Source organism: Mastomys coucha, chromosome X (assembly GCF_008632895.1).
Source record: "Mastomys coucha isolate ucsf_1 chromosome X, UCSF_Mcou_1, whole genome shotgun sequence".
Classification (NCBI taxonomy): Eukaryota; Metazoa; Chordata; class Mammalia; order Rodentia; family Muridae; genus Mastomys; species Mastomys coucha.
The window spans coordinates 138,785,655-138,793,296 of record NC_045030.1 but is presented as its reverse complement, the minus strand read 5'-3'; the positions used below and the strand labels follow the sequence as shown (position 1 = coordinate 138,793,296).

Here is a 7,642-nt window from a genome sequence, read left to right as displayed (position 1 = left end):
GTTGACGAAAGAACAAGGAAAATACTTCTCAAATGAAATAAAGATGACCAATAAACACAAGAAAAAAGTCAATGTCTTTAGTCATGCCTTGCATGAGTACTAGCAAGGATTCAGAGAAAAGGAACATTTTTTTACAGCCACTACAAAATCAGTATGGGATTATGCCTAACAATTGAAAATAGAACTTCTATAAAATCAATCCTATCACTCTTAACTATATGGTTGAAAGACTCTCAGTCAACATAGCACAGATATAATTGCACAACAATGGTTTTTTGCAGCATCATTCACATGAATGGATAAACGAATAAAGTACATCATAAAATTAGAAATCAAGTCCAGCCTAATCTACACAGGAAACTTGAGGCTATCCCGGGCTCCAAGATATTATTTTGAAACAAAACAAAGTGATATAATTCTTTTTCAATTAAAAATACAATAAAAATCAAAACAACCATCAAAGATGTTTGGCCAATATTTTATGGTACTATATTCATTTATGTACAGAAACTCACATGATATCTTATACCAGCCTCTACTAATTTTTTTCTTTTTATTTGCTCTTCTCTCATGCAAGACTCCAATCCAGCTTCCCATCCTACCTCTTCTCCCAACCATCCCCCACACCATACCACCTCTCTTTTCTAGATCAACTCCTCTTCCACTTCACTTCAGAAAAGAGCAAGCTTCCCAGGGATATCCACCACACATGCAATAAACAAGTTACAATAAATGCAAACACAAACTCTCATAGCAAGGCTCATTGCAGCAACCAAGTAGAAAGAAAAGGGTCCTGAAAACAGTCACAGGAGTCATAGACAGGAGTCCACTCCTGCTGTAAGGGGTCCGACAAAAACCCCAAGCTAAAAAAAAAAGACAGCTTATATGCAGAGGACCTAGCATAGACCATTGCAGGCTCCATCATTGCCCTTTCAGTCTCTGTGAGGCCCTATGAACCCTCGTTAGTTGATTCAATTGGCTGTTTTTATAGTGTCCTTGAGCCCACTGGCTCCTACAATTATCTCTCCCTCTCTTTGTGATTTCCCACAGCATCACCTAAAGTTTGGCTATGGGTTTCTGCATTTTCTCCCATCAGGTGCTGGGTGCAGGCCTCACTGATGACAACTGAGCTACAGCCACTACTAAGTCACCAACCAAGGAGTACACGTGGAGGGACCCATGGCTCCAGCCACACCTGTAGCAGGAGATGGCCTTGTCGGGCTTCCATGGGAAGAGAGTCCCTTGGTCCTGTGAAGACTCTTTGCATGCCCCAGTGTAGGGGAATTCAAGGGCAGGGAGGTGAGAGTGGATGGGTGGGTAAAGGAACACCCTCATATAAGCAGGGGGAGAGGGAGGAGGCAGGAGGTTTCAGGGGGGACTGGGAAAGGGGATAACATTTAAAATGTAATAAAGAAAATATCCAATAAAACAAATGTTAAAAAGAAAGAAAACAACGCACAAAATTCATTTCTAAATAGAAAAATCAGGGCTGAAGAGATGTCTCAGTGTTTAAGAGTCCACACTGTTGTTTCTCAAGATCCAAACCTGGTTCTCAGCACCCATATTAGGTAGCTCATAACTGTATGAAAATCCAGCTCCAAAGAACATGCCACGTCTGGCTTCTACAGGTACTGCAAGTACATAGTGCACACAGACTCACACAGGCATATACATGCATAAGCAAAATGAATAAACAAAAGTATCAAAGCACAACTTCCTGTGAGGGGCATTGTCTTAGGATCCAGTTGTCAGTATGTTTTCTTTGCGTTCACAATCTTTAATCTACTGACAAACTGACTTGGCATTCTGCTCTACATTTAGTATCAATTTAGAAACGCACTAAGCATCATCTTTCTATTTGGAGATAGAGACAATTTCAGTTCTATGTTTTTGATATACCAAATTGTGTTTGATTTGCTGATCATAACTCCTAATATCCAATTTAGATGCATGTATTGCATAATATGAAAGTCCAAATAATTACATAAACCCTCACTGTTTATGATATCATAGACATAGAGCATAGACTTAGATAAGTCTAGAGAGCAGTGTCAAACCATGTAAGATCTTGTAGTTCACCAGAATTTCTGATTAGAAATCATAAACTTGATCGTATTGGATTGTACTTCAGTTTTACCAAAAGAAAAGCTACTTACGTATGCTTCAATATTCCAGAGTAAATTTAATATGTAATCAGGATAGAGCGAATAACTTAGCGCTACTTCTACTATCAGCACCTTTGAAATCTTAGTCTCTATACTGGCAATTAGTTCATCTAGATTTATGTTAACTTTTCCTTAAGGATATGCCTTTTATATGTTTACATTCTGATAACATTTTTTTCCTGTGTTCTAAATTCTTTTCATAACAACTTGTCACTATGACCTAATTCCTGACCATACTTTTTGATTGGTAATTGGGATTACACTTTTTAACTACATATCATATTATGAAGAATTGATCATTCTGATATAACTTAGCCTAAAAAAATTAAAGTAGCTGTTATGTCATAGCCTGCAGCCAACCAACAGTTGTTATGGACTATAATCATTCTGTTCAGGATTACAAATTCTAAAAGAATCTTCAAAAATTGTAGTTTGGTATTTGATAGTACACTTTCTCATTTACATAAATAATACTGCCACAGTGAAAGATAAATATTGTATTTCTATCTTTTATCGAGATACATAATTACTGAAGTACTAATAAACTTTGAATACAGATAACAAAAGAGAATTATAAATTATTCATAGAACTAGTAAATTCAGAGAAAATAACACATTCAAAATTCACTAACATTCAAAATCCAGAGACTGAACAACCTGCAAATCCTTCCCATTTACAATCACTAAACCCAGACACTATTGTAGATGCCAAAAATGCTTGCTGACAGGAGCCTGATATAGCTGTCTCCTGAGAGGTTCTGCCAATGCCCGACAAATACAGAAGTAGAGGCTCACAGCCATGCACTTGACTGAGCACAAAGTTCCCAATGAAGGAGAGAGAGAAAGGATCCAAGAGGTTTGCAGGCCCATAGTAGGAACAACAATATGAACCAACCAGTACCCCCAGAGCTCCTAGGGACTAAACCACCAACCAAAGAGTACACAAGAAGGGACTCATGGCTCCAGGTGCATATGTAGCAGAGGATGGCCTTGTGGGACATCAGTGGGAGGAGAGGCCCTTGATCCTGTGAAGGCTGCATGCCCTAGTGTAGGGGAATGCCAGGATAGGGAAGCAGAGTGGGTAGGTTAGTGAGCAGGGGGAGGGGAATGACATAGGGGGATTTTCAGAAGGGAAATGGGGAAAAAGGATCAAATTCAAAATGTAAATGAAGAAAATATCTGATAAAAAAAGAAAAGAAATGGAAAATGGTTATAAATTTATCCATGTTTTGAATAGTTATAAAGTGTGGCTAGAGTGAATTTGATAACATCCAAGTTTTCTTCCAGTCCTCTGGTTCTATTTGTTTGGCAATGGAAACCTACTTGTGTAAATAAATCAGATTGCTATCGCTGTCCATTTTGCTGCAGAATAAGCACTGTAATTTATTTCTCAATACAAATGGAAGGTGTACTGAGACTCAAAATCAATGAAAGAAACATTGAAGCAAATCTGATTACTATAAGGTAAACAACCATTATTTCAAGGAGCTAAAATATTTTAACCCATGTGATTCATGGAGCAAAAAGGCAAGCAGAATACACTTTGAATCTTCATTTCTGTAAAACCTAAAGAACTTGGGGGAATCCCAATCTGTACTGAGCAGCACTTTAAATCCCCTAGCAGACCTCCATTTTCCCCACCTTCTCTGCCCACCTTCATCAAACCTGCAGAGCCTGAACCATGCAGGTCAGCTTCTATTTTTGCACCCATCTCCCCTGCTTACTGAGTTCATCTGTGGCACCTCAAGCTTCCCTGAACAGTCTGTAATCCTAGGTGGACTTCCATTCTCCTGCTATCTCTCTTCCCACCTGCATCAGACCTGCAGATTCTAACCCATACTGACCTCTTATATGGAACCATACAGCACAAGAATACCCACCATAGGTCTGTCACATCAGAACCATTGACATTAACTCCTCCCAATACCTACTAGAACAGGAACATCTGAGGACCAAATCCATCCAGGTGGCTAAAACCCATCTAAAGAACACAATCAACAAAAACAAGGGCAATATGACACCTTCAAAGCACAGCTACCCTACTACAGCAAGCCCTAGATACCCTAACACAGCCAAAGTACAAGAAAATGACATTAAATCTAGTCTTATAAAGATGATAGAGGCCTTTAAAGATGAAATGAATAAACCCCTTAAAGAAACTCAGCCTGTGTTCCACAAAATTGGAAAGTCTTGAGGAAATGGATGATTTTCTAGACAAATACTACTTACCTAAGTTAAATCAAGATCAGGTAAACTGTGCAAACAGCCCTATAACTCCTAAAGAAATAGAAGCAGCCATTAAAATCCTCCAAACCAGAAAAAAACCCAAATCAGATAATTTTAGTGTAGAATTCAACCAGACTTTCAAAAAGAGCTAATATCAATACTCCTCAAACTATTCCACAAAATAGAAACAGATGGAACATTACCAAACTCATTCTCTGAAGCGACAGTCACCCTAACACCTAAACCATACAAAAGCTCAACAATTAAAGAGAATTTCAGACCAATTTCACTTAAGAATATTGATGCAAAAATACTCAATAAAATACTCACAAAATAAATGCAGAAACACATCAAAAACATCATCCACCATGGTCAAGTAGGCTTCATCCTACTTGCAGGAATGCAGGGATGGCTCAATATATAAAAATCCCTCAACCTAATCAACCATATAAACAAATTCAAAGAAAAATCACATGATCATCACACTAGATGATGAAAAAAGCATTTGACAAAATCCAATACCCCTTCATGTTAAAAGTATTAGAGAGATCAGGGATATAAAACACATACCTAAACATAATAAAACAATATACAACAAGACAATAACCAACATCAAATTAAATAAAGAAAAATTAAAGCAATTCTACTAAAATCAGGGACATGACAAGACTGCCCACACTCCCCCAATCTATTCAATATAGTACTTTAAGATCTCCTCAGAGCAATAGAACAACTAAAAGGATCAAGTGGATACAAATTAGAAAGGAAGAAGTCAAAGTATTTTTATTTGTGAATGATAGTATACACAAAGAACTTAAAAATTCTACAAGAGGACTCCTACAGCTGATAAACATTTTCAGCAAAGTGGTTGGATAGAACTTTAACTAAAAGAAACAGTAACGTTCCTCTACACAAAGGATAAACAGGCCAAGAAAGAAATTAGGGAAACAACACCTTTTACAGTAGCCATGAATAATATAAAATATCTTGATGTAACTCTAACCAAGCAAGTGAACTGTGTGACAAGATCTTTAAGTCCCTGAAGAAATAAACTAAAGAAGATTCTGGAAGATGGAACGATTACCCATGCTCATGGACAGCTGAGATTAACAGTTAAAATGGTCATTTTACCAAAGAATAAAATAAAATAAATAAATTCAATGCCATCTCAATCAAAATTCCAACAAAAAATTTATTTTAATTTATTTTATTTTACTTTATTTTATTTTAGAGATGTGAAGTGATTTTACGTTTATGTCTTTCACTTTAAACCAGTTATTGAATTTCACAGTAATTTCTGGGGCAGGAGAAAGGCGTCATCGAGATGGCCATGGTTGGCCTCACTGGCAAAGCTGGAGAAGCCCGGACTGCCCCGCCAGCAGATAGGAGATGTTCTGAGAGCAGGAGAGCTGGTATGAGATGTCCTCAGCAGCTGCCAGCTTTCGCAGCTCAGTCAGGCCAGTACCTGCTTTGGCCCAGTGAGTTGGCCATCAGCTCAGCTGCCTTGGAGTCATCTCACCAGAGATCATGGCTGCCTTCTTCTGCTGCTCAGCCTTTTCCAAGTCAACCTGGCTCTCTATGCTTCCTACTGAGCCACCTCTTTGGTTTCTACTGCCTCTGTGAACTCCTTCCAGAAGGTCAGATGTGTCAGGGACACATCGTCTAGGATGAGCCCAACTGTTGCTGCTCGCTCTGTAAGGTCATCACTCACCTGCCTGGAGACCAGCTCTCACCAGGTAGTCAACTCTCCAGCATGGAATCGAGCTGCCACAAACTTGAGGATCTCTGTGGTGATAGATGGCAGCACCTGCTCATCATAGTCCTTGCCAATGCTGGTGTAGATATGAGGGAGCTGGCTGGCCACTGGCTGAAAGAGGATGCGCAGTGTGATGGTGACATTCTGTAACTCTTTGCTAGCAGTGATGAGTGGCACATTCCATGGTCAAGAATGGCAGTCAAAGATAATTGGTTTCTGTACCTAAAGGATGAGAAAGTAAGCCCCTTCTCCTACCACAGTGTCCTGAACTCCACAGAATCAGTGAAAGATGACAGCTCTGTGTTCAGCCTCCACATTACATAAAGCAGAGTTCACCACACCTCCTGCAACTGTTAATACCAGGCTGAGCTTTCTGATGGATTTGAATATTTTGGCAGACATGACTCCTTCCACTGCATCAATTCACACCTGTTTTCACTCTGATCTCCACATGAATTCTCCCCTTCAAAATTTTAATAGACCTTGAAAGAGCAATTCTCAAAGTCCCGTGGAAAAACAAATGAACAAACAAAAACCAGAATAGCCAAACAATCCTGAGCAAGAAAAGAACTTCCGGAGGAATCACCATCCCTCACCTCAAGCTGAACTACAGAGCAATAATGATAAAATGTGCATGGTTTTGGTACAGAAAAACATTTATCAATAGAATTGATAGAAGACCCAGAAAAAAACTCACAGACCTACATATGCTTGATTTTTGATAATCCAAAGTCATACAATGGAAGTAAGAAAGCATCTTCAATAAATAATGCTGGTATAACTGGGTGTCCATATATGGAAGAATGAAAATAGATCCATATTAACCACCCTGCACAAAACTCAAGTCCAAGTAGATCAATGAAGTCAACTTGAAACTAGATACACTAAATCTCATAGAAGAGAAAGTGGGAAATACCCATGTATACATTGGTGCCAGAGACAATCTCCTGAACAGAAAGCCAATGACTCAGGCTCTAAGATCAACAATTGCTAAGGGGGGGGGTCCTCTTAAAAGTGAAAAGCTTCTGGAAGACAAAGGACATCTATACAGTGGAATACTTTCAGCTAGTAAAAACAAAGACATCTTGAATTTTTCAGGCAAATGGATGGAACTTAAGAATATCATCCTCAGTCCCAAAAGAACATGCATGGTATGTACTCACTTATAAGAGGATATTAGCCATAAAATATAGGTGCCATGCTATACTCCATAGAAACAAAGGAGGAAAAAAAGAAGCAAGTCCAAGCAAGGAAGCTTGAATCTCACTCAGAAAGGGAAATAAAATAGTCATAAAAAACAGTTGGAGGGAGGGAACTGGGAGAGAGCTGGGTAGGGGAATGGGGTTTCAGGGTCAGGTGTAGGGAAGTACAGGAGAAATGGCTAGATGACCATGAAAATCTGCAACTGGTGGGGGTAGGGAGGTGGGGGCATCTCCAGGATGATACAAAGACCTTGGATAAGAGAGGAACCAAAGAACTAATGGAGGGGAGTGAC

At 39.0% G+C, this 7,642-nt stretch overlaps 1 long non-coding RNA gene and 1 pseudogene across 1 annotated transcript in view; both read right to left on the bottom strand.

Moving 5' to 3' along the window:
• The window catches only part of LOC116094964, a 33,127-nt gene extending 30,797 nt beyond the window's left edge, over nucleotides 1-2,330 (bottom strand). Inside the window, exon 1 of the long non-coding RNA XR_004120376.1 lies at nucleotides 2,157-2,330. This is a non-coding gene — a long non-coding RNA (uncharacterized LOC116094964). The remainder of the gene's footprint in view (nucleotides 1-2,156) is intronic.
• Nucleotides 2,331-5,731: 3,401 nt separating this feature from the next.
• LOC116094955 lies at nucleotides 5,732-6,549 on the bottom strand (annotated as a pseudogene).
• Between the last annotated feature and the right edge of the window lie 1,093 nt (nucleotides 6,550-7,642).